Genomic DNA, 18,273 nt, shown 5'->3' on the forward strand with positions numbered 1-18,273 from the left:
CTTGTGCCTAGCTTTTGATTCATTGCAACTATCAGATGATTTAATTACACACCTCCCTAGAATGAATTTATTTTATGTATGTATCAGATATTCTCTGATGCTCGTGACTGTAGTATCTAAGCACCTCATGGTAGTTAATGAATTTATCCTCAGAAGACATTTGCAATGTAGGCAAGTGCTCTCACCCCTCTTTTACGGATGGGGAACAAACCTATTGAAATGGGGACTTTGGATCAGGCCCTAAGTGGTTTGCCCAAAGTCACGCAGGAAATCTGGACACACCTGGAAAATGGATCCAAATCTTCCAAATAAGTCCAGTGCTTTAACCCCATGATGATAGGAATGTTGGACTCAGCTGTATACAATCCCTTGCTTTCTCTTTTAAATAATTATTTTCCAAGGGCATGTCTGTCTCCTCTAGAGCTTACTACAGCTTGAGCCATAAAGCCAGCCAGCTCACAGCTTAGGCTAGAGAGCTCCGTTGTTCTTATCTCTTGCTGTAAGTGGTCTAAGTGCCTCTATATGGGACAGTGAACCACACTAGGTATGTGGGCTACATCTACACTAGGAAATTATTTTGAAATAACTGAATTTGAAATAACTCCCAAAAAAACAAAATCGAAATAGTGTGTCCCCACTATGTAGAAGCCTTGAAATTAGTCCAAGGCAGGCACTATTACTGTGGATACGCTACCTCACCACAGGAAGCATTGGGGAGTAATTACTTGGAATTATTCTGAGGAGAAGTTATTTCAAAATATTGGCACTGGAGCGTCCACACTACTGCTCTTTCAAAATAACTATTTTGAAATTAGCATTATTCCCCGAGGAAAGCTGGAGTACAGATTTTGAAATAACGAGCCCCTTATTTTGAAATAATGGGCTTGGTAGTGTGGATGGTCTGCTTATAATTTTTAAATAAGGGGGCTTATTTCGAAATATGTCCCTAGTGTAGACCAGGGCCTTGTGTCGTATGAGGGCATAGGATTGCGGCCTACTGTGGGGAGAGGGGAATTAACAGAGTAGGCATGGCATCTTGGCCTATATAGCAGAAATAACTCTCTCAGGGTATGTCTACACTACCCCGCTAGTTCGAACTAGCGGGGTAATGTAGGCATACCGCACTTGCAAATGAAGCCCAGGATTTGAAATTCCCGGGCTTCATTTGCATAAACTGGGCGCCGCCATTTTTAAATCCCTGCTTGTTCGAACCCCCTGCCGCGCGGCTACACGCGGCACAAACTAGGTAGTTCGGACTAGGCTTCCTAGTCCTCATTCCACGAGGAGTAACGGTAGTTCGGACTAGGAAGCCTAGTCTGAACTACCTAGTTCGTGCCGCGTGTAGCCGCGTGGCACGGGGTTCGAACGAGCAGGGATTTAAAAATGGCAGCACCCAGTTTATGCAACTGAAGCCCGGGAAATTCAAATCCCGGGCTTCATTTGCAAGTGCGGTATGCCTACATTACCCCGCTAGTTCGAACTAGGAGGGTAGTGTAGACATACCCTGAGTGGTCTAGGGGACCTAGGGCCCTAGGCAGGGGAATGCAGATAAGCAGTCTATAGCACTAACCCTCAGGAAGGGGGTGCTGACAAGCATTCGATAGTGCTGTTTCTCGGGCAGGTGGGGTTGGCAAGTACTGATAGTGCTGTCCCTCAGGCAGGGGGCGCTGAGGAGCATCAATAGCGCTGTACCTCTGGCAGGGGACTCTGGGAATAGGGATGTTAAGTATCAGTTAATTAATTATTCAAGTAGTTGATGGAATTTCCATCGACTATTCGATTAGGTAATAAGGGGAGGGGAGGTGCTCTCGCTGCAGCTCTACACTTTAAATGTACTAAGAACCCGGCTCCTCCTAGCACTGGCTCCTGCTCTCTCCCACCCCCCGGGCTCACTCAACAAGTTGCTTACATCCCTAGCTGGGAAGCAGGCGATAGCCAGTTCCTCAGGCAGCAATTTGAAGAAAGATAGCTGAAGAAGTGGCAGTTCTAAATGGAAACTCCAATTAAGGTTCCATTGTTAATGATGAGCTGAGCTTTTCCCTTAAAGCAGGGATTCAGCCAACCACTATGTTTAAAGAGCACAATGTCTCATCTCCATAGTTATAGCCCTTGGTCTTTGAATGAATTTTCTGATTTATGAAGAAATTGTTGATTTGTTTATGAATTAAAATTAATTAGTGACAGGTAGTGACATCCTGAGGAAAAACGTCTTTAAAAATTAGTTTAAACTGATCTAAGATTAACAACGCTATTATGCACTAATTGCAACTGTGTGGCTATCGCATTGCATTGCTAGAAAACAGAGGTAAAGCTGACTGAGTGCCCTACCTGTGCATTTCTATACCTCTTTTTAGAGTTTAACCTTCACTCCAAATTTTCAGGTTTCATAATACCTGTTTTCCTGTAGAAGTACAACTGCTCTGTAATGTTAATTAGGGTGTATCCGGGAATATTTGAGGTCCCTATTTTAATCACTAGAGTGGAAATGCTTAGGTTTTTCTTATTTATTTGTTCTACAGAAGCACATAGGGTATGTCTACACTACAAAGTTAGTTTGAACTAACAGACGTTAGTTCGAACTAACTTTAATAGGCGCTACACTAGCGCTCCGCTAGTTCGAATTTGAATCGAACTAGCGGAGCGCTTAGTTCGAACTAGGTAAACCTCATTTTGCGAGGATTAAGCCTAGTTCGAACTAGCTAGTTCAAATTAAGGGGTGTGTAGCCCCTTAATTCGAACTAGTGGGAGGCTAGCCCTCCCCAGGTTTCCCTGGTGGCCACTCTGGCCAACACCAGGGAAACTCTATGCCCCTTTCCCGGCCCCGGACTCCTTAAAGGGGCACGGGCTGGCTACGGTGCCCGTGCCAGGTGCAAGCCTGCCAGCACCCAGCCAGCAGACCCTGCACCTGGCACGGATTGAGCCATCCACCCGATGTCCTCCAGCCCACCCCCTCTTCCCGGGACCAGGCTGGCGGCTCCCGGGAGCTTGCCCGGGACCGCAAGAGGCAGGCACCTGCCTGGGCTAGTGCGGACATGGTGGACCTCGTCCATGATCTCCGCACTAGGCACAGGAAAGTGGCCGTCTAGGGCAGGAGAGCTGCCAGCCTGGCCACCCAGGAGCAGGTGTGCATGAAAATCAAGGGGGTCCACTGAGACCCCCGACCCTGAGCCCTGAGCTTACAATGGCCGTCCTGGGTCAGAGCAAAGGTCCATCTAGCCCAGTAGCCTGTCTGCCGACAGCGGCCAACCCTAGGGACCCTGGAGGGGATGGACCGAAGACAGTGACCAAGCCATTTGTCTCGTGCCATCCCTCTCCAGCCTTCCACAAACTTTGGGCAGGGACACCACTCCTACCCCCTGGCTAAGACTACTCCATGGACCCAACCTCCATGACTTGATCTCACTTCCCTTTAAACTCTGTTCTAGTTGTAGCCTTCACAGCCTCCTGCAGCAAGGAGTTCCTCAGGTTAACTATTTGCTTTGTCAAGAACAACTTTCTCTTACTAGTTTCAAGCCTGATACCCATTCCTTTCCTTTGGTGTCCTCTAGTCCTTCTTTATGGGAACTCAGGAAGAACTTTTCTGAATGCACCCTCTCCACCCAACCCCTGCTTTTAGAGACCTCTATTCTGTCCCCGCTCCATCTCCTCTTTTCTAAGCTGAACAGTCCCAGTCTCTGTAGCCTCTCTTCATCTGGGACCTGTTCCCAACCCCTGATCATGTTAGTTGCCCTCCCCTCTCCCAGCCTTTCTCTTCCCCTCTCCCACCTCCTTTTCCCAGTCTCCCCCAGTTTTGTTCAATAAAGACAGAGTCAATGTTGGAAGAAACATTATCTTTATTTTGTACATCAATAAGAAGGGGGGCTAGGGAAGGGTAAGTGGAAGGAGGTGAGGGAGGAATGGGGTACGAGCCCCCGATGGGGAGGACTGGGGTGGCTCTGCGGGCTTCTGGGGGTGGAAGCTCTCCTGCAGCCCCCCAATTGCCCCCTCTCCCCAGATGGCAGCCTGCGGCAAGTGCAGCTGGGCTGATGGCCGAGTGGTGTGATGTGCCCAGTGTGGGTACTCCGGGCACTCCAAGCCAGAACTTCTTTGCAAGCGGGGCACCCCTTAGAACTGTCTGTCCGGGGTGGGGGTCGGGACCCTTTAAGCGCAGCCCTCGGCTAGCCTGAGACAGCATCTCCATGCTCTAAGTCCTCCTCTTATGCCCTGCCGGCACTGCTTCCGGCCATCCTTAAGCCCTGTTCAGGGTCCACTCAATGTGGACTTGCTGGTTCGAATTAGCAAAACACTAATTTGAACTAGTTTTTAGTTCTAGACGCGTTAGTTCGAATTAGCTTAGTTCGAATTAACTAATTCAAACTAAGTTAGTTCAAACTGGCGCTGTAGTGTAGACATACCCATACAGTGGGTGGCGGCGATAAGGGCTCCATTGTGCTGGGCACTATACAAACACCAGGCTAGATACCTTCTTTTGAAGAGCCTACCATATAAACAGAGAGGACAAATAAGATACTCCACCCCTCCCCTGACTCCCTTCTGCATTGCTTCTCTGGCTCTCATGCTTATAGTAACATGACTCCTGAAGGAGCTGGTAGCAATTTGTTGAAAAAGACTTGGACTTTTCAGTTTAGAAAAGAGGATACTAAGGAGGTATATGATAGAGGTCTATAAAATCATGAGTGGTGTGGAAAAAGTTCATAAGAAAAAGTTATTTACTTGTTCCCATAATATAAGAAGTAAGGGTCACCAAATGAAATGAATAGGTAACAGGTATAAAACAAACAAAAGGAAATTTTTCTTCATGCAGTCCACAGTCAACCTGTGGGACTCCTTGCCAGAGGATGTTGTGAAGACTAGGACTTTAACAGGGTTCAAAAAAGAGCTAGAGAAATTCATGGAGGTTAGGTCCATCAATGGCTATTAGCCAGGATGGGTAGGAATGTTGTCCTTAGCCTCTGTTTGTCTGGAAATGGATAACAGAAGAGGGATCATGTAATGATTACCTGTTGTCTTCCCTCCCTCTGGGGCTTTGGGCATTGGCCACTGTCAGCAGACAGGACACTGGGCTGGATGGACCTTTGGTATGACCCAATATGGCCATTTTTATGTTCTTATGTTCCTAATCCCCCTCTGGCTGCCCAACAGGAGTTGCGGATGGTCCTTTGCAGGCACCAATATTACTTTCTGTTGAATTAGCTGCATTAGGATAACCTCTTGTCTGGCTACTAGCTGAGCAAAGGATGGAGCTCTGGGCCAGACACTCAAAGGTATTTGGACACTTATCTCCCATTGCAATCAACATCTAAGTACTTTTCATAGAATCATAGAGCTGGAAGAGATTTCAGGAGGTCATCAAGTCCAGCCCCCTGCCCAAAGCAGGACCAGTCCCAGCTAAATCAACCCAGCCAGGGCTCTGTCAAGCCGAGACAAAAACCTCTAGGAATGGAGATTCCACCACCTCCCCAGGTAACCCATTCCAGTACTTCACCACCCTCCTAGTGAAATAGTTTTTCCTAATATCCAACCTAGACCGCCCCCACTGTAATTTGAGCCCATAGCTCCTTGTTCTGCCATCCGTCACTACTGAGAACAGCCTCTCTCCATCCTCTTTGGAACCTCCCTTGAGGAAGTATGACATTGTTGGCATCACAGAAACTTGGTGGGATAATACACGATTGGAATGTTGGTATGGTAGGGTACAGCTTGCTCGGAAAGGATAGACAGGGAAAAAAGGGAGGAGGTGTTGCCATATATATTAAAAATGTACATACTTGGACTGAGGTGGAGATGGACATAGGAGACAGAAGTGTTGAGAGTCTCAGAGTTAGGCTAAAAGGAGTAAAAAACAAAAAAACAAAGGGTGATGTCATCCTAGGAATCTACTATAGGCCACCTACCCAGGTGGAAGAAGTGGATGAGGCTTTTTTTAAACAACTAACAATATCATCCAAAGCCCAAGATTTGGTGGTAATGGGGGACTTCAACTATCCAGATATATGTGGGGAAAATAACACAGTGGAGCACAGACTGTCCAATAAGTTCTTGGACTGCACTGGTGACAACTTTTTATTTCAGAAGGTTGAAAAAGCTACCGGGGGGAAGCTGTTCTAGATTTGATTTTAACAAATAGGGAGGAACTGGTTGAGAATTTGAAAGTGGAAGGCAGCTTGGGTGAAAGTGATCATGAAATCATAGAGTTCACAATTCTAAGGAAGGGTAGAAGGGAGAACAGCAAAATAGAGACAATGGATTTCGGGAAGGAGGATTTTGGTAAGCTCAGAGAGCTGATAGGTAAAGTCCCATGGGAATCAAGACTGAGGGGAAAAACAACTGAGGAGAGTTGGCAGTTTTTCAAACGTTGTTAAGGGCCCAAAAGCAAGCTATTCTGCTGCGTAGGAAAGATAGAAAACATGGCAAAAGATTGCCTTGGCTTAACCACAAGATCTTGCATGATCTAAAAATAAAAAGGAGTCATATAAAAAATGGAAACTAAGACAAATTTCAAAGGATGAATATAGGCAAACAACACAGGAATGCAAGGGCAAGATTAGAAAGACAAAAGCACAAAATGAGCTCAAACTAGCTACAGGAATAAAGGTAAACAAGAAGACTTTTTATAAATACATTAGAAGCAAGAGGAAGACCAAGGACAGGGTAGGCCCACTGCACAATGAGGAGGGAGAAACAGTAACAGGAAATGGCAGAGATGCTTAATGAGTTCTTTGTTTCGGTCTTCACTGAGAAGTCTGATGTAGACTTCTAACATAGTGAATGCTAGTGGGAAGGGGGTAGGTTTAGAAAATAAAATAAAAAAAGAACAAGTTAAAAATCACTTAGAAAAGTTAGATGCCTGCAAGTCACCAGGGCCTGATGAAATGCATCCCAGGATACTCAAGGAGTTGATAGAGGAGGTATCTGAGCCTCTAGCTATCATCTTTGGAAAATCATGGGAGACAGGAGAGATTCCAGAAGACTGGAAAAGGGCAAATATAGTGCCCATTTATAAAAAGGGAAGTAAGAACAACCCAGGAAACTACAGACGAGTTAGTTCAACTTCTGTGCCAGGGAAGATAATGGAGCAAATAATTGAGGAAATCATCTGCAAACACTTGGAAGGTGGTAAGGTGATAGGCAGGGCTCGACAAATAATACAATCTACTCACCCGTGGTGAGTAGATTGCAACCTGGAAGAGCCGGGTTCGGGCGATCTGCGCATGCACAGATCGCCGGACAGCGTAGCTGAAGGGCAGGGCTCACCGCGTTTCAGCGAGCCCTGGTGATAGGGAACAGCCAACATGGATTTGTAAAGAACAACTCATGTCAAACCAATCTGATAGCTTTCTTTGATAGGATAACAAGTCTTGGATGTGGTATACCTAGACTTTAGTAAGGCATTTGATACTGTCTTGCATGATATTCTTATCAATAAAGTAGGCAAATACAACTCAGATGGGGCTACTATAAGGTGGGTGCATAACTGGCTGGATAACCGTACTCATAGAGTAGTTATTAATGGTTCACAATCCTGCTGGAAAGGTATAACAAGTGGGGTTCCGCACGCTTCTGTTTTGGGACTGGCTCTGTTCAATATCTTCATCAACGATTTAGATATTGGCATAGAAAGTATGCTTATTAAGTTGAAAATGATACCAAGCTGGGAGGGGTTGCGACTGCTTTGGAGGATAGAGTCATAATTCAAAATGATCTGGACAAATTGGAGAAATGGTCTGAGGTAAACAGGATGAAGTTTAATAAAGACAAATGCAAAGTGCTCCACTTAGGAAGGAACAATCAGTTTCACACATACAGACTTGGAAGTGACTGTCTAGGAAGGAGTACAGTAGGAAGGGATCTAGGGGTTATAGTGGACCACATGCTAAATATGTCAGCAGTGTGATGCTGTTGCAAAAAAAGCAAACATGATTCTGGGATGCATTAACAGGTGTGTTGTGAGCAAGACACGAGAAGTCATTCTTCTGCTCTACTCTGTGCTGATTAGGCCTCAGTTTGAGTATTGTGTCCAGTTCTGGGCACGACATTTCAAGAAAGATGTGGAGAAATTGGAGAGGGTCCAGAGAAGAGCAACAAGAGTGATTAAAGGTCTAGAGAACATGACCTATGAAGGAAGGCTGAAAGAATTGGGTTTGTTTAATTTGGAAAAAAGAAGATTGAGGGGGGACATAATAGCAGTTTTCAGGTATCTAAAAGGGTGTCATAAAGAGGAGGGAGAAAACTTGTTCATCTTGGTCTCTGAGGATAGAACAAGGAGCAATGGGCTTAAACTGCGGCAAGGGTGGTTTAGGTTAGACATTAGGAAAAGGTTCCTAACAGTCAAGGTGGTCAAATGCTAGAATAAATTGCCTAGGGGGGTTGTGGAATCTCCATCTCTGGAGATATTTAAGAGTAGGTTAGATAAATGTCTATCAGGGATGATCTAGAGACAGTATTTAGTCCTGCCATGAGGGCAGGGGACTGGACCTCTCGAGGTGCCTTCCAGTCCTAGTATTCTATGATTCTATGAAGTTGAAGGCTGCTATCAAATCCCCCCTTACTCTTCTCTTCTGCAGACTAAACAAACCCAAATCCCTCAGCCTCTCCGTATAGGTCATGTGCTCCAGCCCACTTTTGTAAGTATTCGGGCCTTGCAGACCAACAGCTTCTCTGCTTCACCTACTCCTATTCCTAGCCCTGCTCCCGAGACCGGCTACGTCTACATTGGCCCCTTCTCCGGAAGAGGCATGTTAATTTCCAACTTCAGAATAGGGAAATCCGTGGGGGATTTAAATATCCCCCGCGGGATTTAAATAAACATGGCCGCCGCTTTTTTTCTGGCTTGGGGAAAAGCCGGAAAAAAGCGTCTAGACTGGCACGATCCTCCGGAATAAAGCCCTTTTCCGGAGGATCTCTTATTCCTACTTTGATATTTAAATCCCCCGCGGATTTCCCTATTCTGAAGTTGGAAATTAACATGCCTCTTCCGGAGAAGGGGCCAATGTAGACGTAGCCCCCCTGTGTAAAGGAGGGCTTCTGCAAAGTACAAGGCAAGAGGGGATGCTGCAGCAGTGATGACATTTCTGCCCTTCTGTCTGGGCAAGGGGAAAAGCCAGTTAGGTGGGGGTCTTCAGAGATGATTCTCTAGCCCTATAGTTAGAATTCTACCCCATGCCCATGGGCCTAATTTGTCTGTGAATTTCCTGTCAGCTTCTCACCACGTACTCAGGTGAATATTGTGAAAAATGAGAGGATATGAACTGAAAAACGTATTCTCAACTGGTATAAAGCAGCATAGCTCAGCTGAAATCAATGAAGCAATGCCAGTTTCAACTAATGGAGAAGCTGTCCCCCTGAATTTTGATTCTTCTAAAGTTTGCCCTATTAAGGACCAGTTCAAAAATGTCCTTCTGTATCAGGATCAGGTTGTGAATTAGCCCAAAGTTTAGGGTTTTTATTTGGACCTATTTCTATAAAAACTATTAGGAAAAAAATCATCCCTCCCATTAACTGGGAATTTATTCATTACGGAATGTTAGTGTTTTGTAACATAAAAGATGTTACATGGAAACCTAGTGAAGTTTCTCCCAATAAGAACATTTGGATGGAACAATGGAGTTATTTACCAAGTTAAGTTCATTGTTGATGTTGAGAAATTAGCCCAAATCTGAGTTCTGAAAGTCAGATAACAAGAAGGGGAAAATAGAGATGCATCTTGGAATCCACAGACAATAACAGATCACAAAGGAAGAAATATTGTTAACTGAGAGGGATGGCAATTGTTTTCCACTAAATTAAATATTTATGAGGTGGTAATTTGATTACATACCATTTAATGAAGTGAGGTAAGAAGTGCTTTAGTTTTCATGAGATGGCCATACAGATTAATATGCCACATATAAAAATAATTTCTCATAAGAAGCTTGACATGAAAATTCTGATGAATTGCAAGAATTTTCTAAAGCCAGGCTAGATAGGATTTCTATGTGTAACCCAGAGGCACCAAGACCCCTGACAAGGGAGAGTAAGTAGACTCTTAGGGTATGTCTACACTACCACCCTAGTTCGAACTAGGGTGGTAATGTAGGCAACCGGAGTTGCAAATGAAGCCCGGGATTTAAATTTCCCGGGCTTCATTTGCATAAAGCCGGGCGCCGCCATTTTTAAATGTCCGCTAGTGCGGACTCCGTGTCGCGCGGCTACACGCGGCACGGACTAGGTAGTTCGGACTAGGCTTCCTAGTCATTTTATGAGGAGTAACGGTAGTTCGGACTAGGAAGCCTAGTCCGTACTACCTAGTCCGTGCCGCGTGTAGCCGCGCGGCACGGAGTCCGCACTAGCGGACATTTAAAGATGGCGGCGCTCGGCTTTATGCAAATGAAGCCCGGGAAATTCAAATCCCGGGCTTCATTTGCAACTCCGGTTGCCTACATTACCACCCTAGTTTGAACTAGGGTGGTAGTGTAGACATACCCTTAGCTAATAATGGTCCAGGCCATCGAACGCATGGAGGCGACCATCAAATGCCGGGTGGAGGTGGAGAGGTGCCAGCAGGCCTGGGGCCACTTGCAGGCCCAGTGTAACCGCATGGCAGATGCCATCACTGCCCTCACCGTGCACATTGGCCATGCCGTACATTACGGCATGGCATTGCACCATGCCCCCGTCATCCCTCCCATAGCAATGCCGGTGCTCCCTCCTCTTGCTGCCCCTCCTGCTCCCGCAATTCCCCCTCCTCCTGCACCCCATCCTGCCCACCTCCCTGTGCTGCCTGCCCCGATGCGGCCTCAACCACCACACATTGCGGTCCGCCCCCACAGAAGCAGTTGCAGGGGCCACTCCTCCCAGTTCAAAGCCTCCTCCCCCCTCCCACCCTATGTCCCCCCCGTTGTAAATAAAAAGTTGCAAACGCTGTATTCCAAAAAAAAAAAAAAAACCTGCGTTGGATGTTTATTGGGAGATAAGAGGAGGGGAGGAGGGAAGGGTTGGGGATGGGAGGGAGATATCAAGGGAGACAGAGGTGACCCTACTGTGGGGCCTGGGAGAATATCTCCATCAGGGCCTCCCGGATGCGCACCCCATCACGGTGCGCCTGGCGCATGGCAGCTGTGCGGAGCTGTTGAAAGGCTTGGCCCTCGCTTGCCATCCATGCCGGGAGGAAGGCCTCCCCCTTCCGCTCCATGATGTTGTGGAGCACACAGCATGCGGCCACTACCTCGGAGACATTCCGCTCACCCATCTCCAGATAGGTTAACAAACAGCGAAACTGGGCTTTCAGACAGCTGAACGTGCACTCCACCTGGTTGCGGGCCCGGTTGAGGTGGTCATTGAACCGTGCCTGGTTGTGGTCTGTCTGCCCCGTGTAGGGCCGCATTAACCAGGGCAGCAGGGGGTAGGCCGTGTCCCCCACGCCACACGTGGGCATGGGCACGTCCCTGACAATAAATTCCCACTAGGGGAAGAAAGTGCCCGCCTCCAGCCTGCCAAACAGGCCGGAGTTTCATAGGATGTGGGCGTTGTGTGCCCTGCCGTACCAGCCCACATAAATGTCCAGGAAGTGGCCACGGTGGTCCACGAGGGCCTGGAGTACAATGGAGAAGTACCCCTTGCTGTTTATAAAATGGACCGCTCGATGCTCCGGGGCACGGATGGGGATGTGGGTTGCATCCAGGGCTCCCCCACTGTTGCGGAACCCCAGTGTGAAAGCAGGCTCTTTGCTGGCTAGGCCTCTCGTGCGTATTGCCATCCAAGCAAAAGGTCAACTTCCCCTTGATGAAAAACCTTACACTATGTAACTTAAAGATCAGCGACAAACAGGAACCAAAACCAGACCCAAAAAGTTCATGTAAAGTTCGTGCTGGTTGTGCTGAATGTGCCATGACCGATAAGACAGAAAAGGAAAAACAGGAAACCATCTCACCCCCTTACTCCTGTCACTTAACAGACAGGGTCTGCTAGCCTATCACAAAAAGTGAGCAAAAGCTCTCTCTATAAAACAACTACCCCTCCTATATCAAATTGAAAGGAATCCCGAATAAACATTGGATGGCAGAATACGAGCCAGGCCCAGGGACTGATCACCCGAGGGCCACCTCCCACTCACTGAACCAAACGAGTTCCTGTAGAACGTAAAGTATACCAACTATGCTGTTTTTGCTGTTGTACTTTGTGTTTTTTTTAAGTGTGAGCATTGATATCTAAACTTAGTTAAAAGTTTTGTTAAGTAGTATTGTTAAGAGTTTTAGATAAATAATTAGACTTATGAGTAAGATTGATGTAAATGTAACTCTTGATAATCCCTGGTCCCTTATTGACAACTATTGGGACTTAGAAAAAGCTCAGGGAATTTTCATTTATTGTATAGCACTTTGCTTATTGCTCCTATTAATAGTTATTTGGTGGCCACGCATGTAAGAGACTAATAAAGAAAAGCTATAATTGGAAGCATTCGAATAAAAGTTTAAAAGATATTTAGTAATAGTTTGCCTGTTTCTGCACCTCCCTGGGACTAGCCACATTTCCGAACCTTTTACTTTAAACCACACCCAGGGCAGTGAAGCCGGCCACCGTAGCCTCTACGTCCCGTAGGCGGATGACTTGCTGGACCAGGACGTCGTTGATGGCACGGATGACCTGCAGAAGGGTGCACAGAAACACGGGGGAACGCATCACATAAGACAGGATGAGTGCGTGCTCCCTTGGGGGGAGGGGTTCCCACCCCCTGTGATCCCCTCTGTCCTCACACTCACACACACCAGGGTCCTCTCACCCCATGGGCCACCCTCCCCCTCTACCAGCAGGCCTGTGCAAGAGAGGGACGGCTCAAACCCCTGGGTGACGGGGCATGCCCCATCATCCCAGCCTGGAGTCTTGCCTGCCCCTGGGCATGGAGTGCAGTACCCTCACCTCCCCAACTCCCCCAGGACTTACCTACATGACGACGGCACCAATGGCCGATCTGCCCACCCCAACTAGTGTGCCACCGATTGGTAGCTGTCTGGGGTGGCCAGCTTCCACAGTGTGATAGTGACCCTCTTGTCCACGAGGATGGGTGCCTGCAGCCAGGTGGTGCTTCTTTGGAGCGCAGGGGTGAGCCAGACACACAGCTCCAGGAACGTCTGCTTTCATATCTGAAAGTTCTGGAGCCATTGCTGGTCGTCCCATTGCCCCATGACCAGCCGGTCCCACCAGTCGATACTGGTGTCCAGTCTCCACAAGGGCCTCTCCACGGTGGGGTGGGGATGCCACAGGGATGCCATGGCCTCTCTGGTGAGGGAGCGACCTGTGCCTCAAGGTCCTGGATGAGGAGTGCAGCAGCATGGAGCAGCAGCTGCCGGCACTTCAAAATGGCCGGAAGGGGCCAGAGCAGGCACAATGCCACCTCTGGCTCCATGGCACAAAAAGAGAGCTGAGGTAAAAAAATCAGCTACTGGGACTAAGGCACAAGGCTGTGGGGTCCAACAAGGCAGAGGGCAACCACAAGTGGAACTGCTATGGCTGTCAGTCCCTGCAAGAGGCCCTAAAGCTCGCAGCAGGAGAGAAATGGCTGTTCAGGGAGATCCCTTTAAGCATGTGTCTCAAAGGAGCTCCAGCCTCCGCCCCCGGAAAAGTCTGGTGCCCTTTTGCCCTCTCCAAAATGGTTCCGGGCTCCTGCTTTTGTGCAAGAGCATCCCGCCAATGTAGACGCTCTCTTACGCAAAAGCGCATCGTTCTTACGATGAGTCCCGGCCAATATAGACACTCTCTTGCGCAAATACTTTAACACAAGATCATGCCAATGTAGACGTAGTCCATGTGTTTTCCCTACTCTTATTGCTCACAAAGACATCTTGTTAGTCTGCTACCTTCTTAGTACCAAACATTTTATCTGTATAGTGTCTGTTATGGGTCCAGTCCCAATAGCTATTGAGAATTTTAGTCCTCATTAAAATAAAGGATAAGCAAGGATGCTCAACATCTCACAGGACTAGTACCTAACTGCCCTACCTTGCACAGAACTAGTTATCTTTAAATAAATTTTAAAAAAGACCAAAGTGAAATGAAACAGTGTTCACCCACTGGTTTATCTTTAGCTTATTGCTTCTTCCTAGGAGTAGTACATCAGGAACCTGCAGTATATTTCAACTGATTGAATAAAAAGTTATATTAATTGGGAAATCAATGAGTAGGAATAGGGCACTGAGGTCATATAGATTGTATCATCCTGACCAATCTAACTCACTTGCCCTTTCTGTTGGTCTTTCATCACTGGATTTCACTTGCCAATTCCTCAACTGTCTTAATTGTGGGCACTGCAATTTGTCTTCAAATATCACACTACTGTGAAATCTATGCATCAATAAATACAGCTCAAAAGCTGTTTTCCACACTGCTGGAGAGTTAATTGGCTCCATGGTTAAAGCAAATGCTGTACTACTTCACATTTGAGGGGATTTTTCAAGGTCTTCAAGTGGCTGGATGCTGTTCATAAAGTCAAATTAAAAGAAAATATTGCCTTTCTATATAAAGAGATGTCCAGAGCAATCTTCTACATTTTATCTGTGCAGAACATTCTGTGCTGTACTGCAATCAAAGTACTGTTTAGAAATAAAAGAGGACATTTTTCTTTTTCTGTTTCTTTTTTCCACTCTAGATTAAGAAGCACCTGATATACTGAGTGCAATGAGTGAATATTTAAATTGCAAATCAACCAGCCCAGAAATTATGTCTGTTTAGGAAAGAGAAACTACAGGTTGACTATGTGGTGTGTGAGGACATTCTTCCTTTTGTTTATTTTAAATCTGCTGCCTATTAATTTCACTATGACCCCTGGTTCTTGTGTTATAAGAAGAAGTAAGTAAGACTTCCTTATCTTTCTCCCCACCAGATTTATAGACCTCTACCATAGCCTCTCCGAGTCATCTCTTTTCCAGACTGAAAGTCCCAGTCCTTTTAATCTCTTTACACATGGAACCTGTCTCATACCACTAATCATTTGGTTTCCAATTCAAATAGGCTACGTCTACATTGGCATGATCTTGTGCAAATACTCTAACGCAAGAGTTTTTGCATTAATATATTTGTGCAAGAGAGCGTCTACACAGGCATGTGCCTTTGCACAAGAGATGTACTTTTGCGCAAGAGCATCCGTGCCAGTGTAGACACTCTCTTGCGCAAGAAAGCTCTGATGGCCATTTTAACTATAGGGCTTTCTTGCGCAAGAAATTCATGTTGCCTGTCTACTCTGGCCTCTTGCGCAAGAACAGTTGCGCAAGAGGGCTTATTCCTGAGCGGGAGCATCAGAGTTCTTGCGCAAGAAGCCCTGATTTCACACATTAGAACGTCAGTGTTCTTGCGCAAGAACTTGCAGCCAGTGTAGACAAGAGCAAGTTTTTGCACAAAAGTGGCTGCTTTTGCGCAAGATCGCGCCAATGTAGACACAGCCATATAGTTTTTTGAGATGGGGTGATGTAATGGTGATCCCACACCTGCTCTGAAAGGGTTAATGCAGACGAAGAAGGGGGCTAATTAACCCAACATTCCAAAGCTCAGGGGAATCAGGTGATTAAACAGTTTCTTGATTCAGAGAGGGAGCCTGGATGAGGAATAATGAGCTGGGCTGGATTTATAAAGTCAGGGAGTCAGAAGCCAAGGAGGTTGTAGTCTCTCCCTGAGTGAAGGGAGGTGTGTTTGAGATGATAGAGGTAGGGATGGTCTAGGAGGAGGACATTTGGACTTGCAAACCTAGAAGAATGGGGAGAGCCAGGTGAAATGCAGAGAAAAGCAGCAAGATCTAGGAGGGAAAAGAAGGTTGGTGGGTCTTTCTGTAGCAACCACCCACAGGGAGGAGGCACTGAAGGGGAAGACTGCTTGAGACTGTGTAACCTTGAGTGGGCCAGACATCTCCAGTGTCTAAAGAAACCCCCACTTCCACGGCAGTACTGGAGACCCAGAGTTTAGTCTGTTAGGAATTTCAGCAAGGATTGCCCTTTGTTAGCCTCCCTACATTCAAGTTCCAAAAGAAACTAACATAATGAATTTAAATTAAATGACTTTATAAAATGTTATGAAGAAACAGTCTAATTCTTACAATAGAACACAACTATTTTACAATCCACAAATAATGTCTATAATTACACTAAACATAAGTAAAGAGAAAACTAAAAGTGAACTGTGAACAGTTCAGTCCACACAAACATAGTGGCTGCGTCTAGATTGGCATGATTTTCCGGAAATACTTTTAACAGAAAAGTTTTCCGTTAAAAGCATTTTCGGAACAGAGCGTCTAGATTGGCACGGACGCTTTTCCGCAAAAGCACTTTTTGCAGAAAAGCGTCTGTGCCAATCTAGATGCGCTTTTCCGCAAAAAAGCCCCAATCGCCATTTTTGCGATCGAAGCTTTTTTTGCGGAAAACAAATCTGAGCTGTCTACACTGGCCCTTTTGCGAAAAAACTTGGCACAAAAGGGACTTTTGCCTGAACAAACGCAGAATAGTATTTCCGCAAGAAGCACTGATTTCTTACAGTAGGAAGTCAGTGCTTTTGCGGAAATTCAAGCGGCCAGTGTAGACAGCTGGCAAGTTTTTCCGGAAAAGCAGCTGATTTTCCGGAAAAACTGGCCAGTCTAGACACAGCCAGTAGAAAAAGACTAAGAGGTTCCAAGAGCTTAGATTTAGTTCACCAAAGTCTCAGTTTGTGCCTCTATCAACTCTGCACCATGTGCTGAGTCTGAAGTCTCTCCCTCTCTACTTGCTTGTAGGGAATCCTTGGCTGGAGTCCAGGCAGATTGTTCCTCTGCTATGGTCACTGCTAGGCAGGCTGCTCACTGACTTAACTAGTCAGATAGCTCACAGATGAACAGACTTAAAGAAACTCTATTACAAGAAAATACAAAAAAACCTGAGAACAACAAAATAGAAATGACTCTTTGCCCAATTGCTACATTTAGGCTATGTCTACACTGGCATGTTCTTGCGCCAGAAATATGCAAATGAGGCTAAGTGTGGAATATCGCCGAGCCTCATTTGCATTCCTAATGAACTGCCATTTTGGCGGAAGAGACTCTTGCGCCAGAAGGAGCATCTACACTTCCCCTGCTTGTACAAGAAAACCCCTCTTGCGCAATGCCGTTATTCCTGAAAATAATCAGCATAGCGACATTGCGCAAGAGGGTTTTTCTTGCGCAAGAAGGAGCAGTGTAGATGCTCCTTCTGGTGCAAGAGCCTCTTCCACATAATGGCGGCTCATTAGGTATGCAAATGAGGCCTGGCGATATTCCACGCTTAGCCTCATTTGCATATTTCTGGCGCAAGTACACGCCAGTGTAGACATAGCCTTACAGAGGAGCTGGAAAAATCACATGGACTGAGAAAGTGAACTAGAACAGTCTGACTAAACTCAAAACGGCATTTAAAGCAAACAATTACCACAGAAATTACCACAGGTTCTCCTAGCTCTATACAGCATTGCCAATGATCCCCAGTAGAAGGTTAACACCACCACTACCTTCTGCTACTGTAAACATGGGGCTTTACTATGCTTTGATGGACCAGTCTGTGTGATGGAAGGGCAACACATAGCTGTATGATCAGTTGGGAGGTGGAAGAAAAAACACTACTTTGTGGTTACGGCAGTCAACAGGGAATGAGGATATCTAAGTCTACTTCCCAGCTCAATCAGCTTTTCCTTGTGTGGCCCTAGGGTTGGATTCTGCCACATTACTCAATAGTGCTGCTGTGGACTGAGGCACTGCTGTGGGAAAAAGTGACAGAATCAGGCTCAGGGTCTCTCCCTGATTCTTTTTCTCATCACTAAAATGGGGATGATAATGCCCCCAACTGTACAAGCTTGTAGGGATAAATCATTAGCATTTGAAGCCCTCACTTTGGTCTATACTATAGAAGCACTCAAATAGCTAGGAAGCCACACTGGATGGGACTCCCCAAGGTGTCTCGCTCCTATTGATTTCAATTGGACTTAGGTGCCTAAGAACCTTTGTGAATCTCATCCTTTGTCTTCCAGTGAATTCAGTTTTACTGTGCTATCCTTTTAGGAGTGTAGCATGTGCTTCTCTATGAGCTGCTGTCAGAAAGGTGATGGGGGCATTTAACTGTGGAAGGGTCATATTGAAATAATCTGTCTACCTGTAAAATACTTGTACAAATAAATCTGCTTTCTAATTGTCTGAGGCACATTCTGTAAGAGGCAGTCAGTGTGCAGCCTTGAATAACAGTGCAATCTAATGCATAAATATCCAGAAGACAAATTGATTATCTCTACATCAGTCATTAGGTGTAATGGAAATAA

The sequence above is a fragment of the Pelodiscus sinensis genome, chromosome 1 (assembly GCF_052426305.1).
Source record: "Pelodiscus sinensis isolate ZL-2025 chromosome 1, ASM5242630v1, whole genome shotgun sequence".
Taxonomy (NCBI): Eukaryota; Metazoa; Chordata; order Testudines; family Trionychidae; genus Pelodiscus; species Pelodiscus sinensis.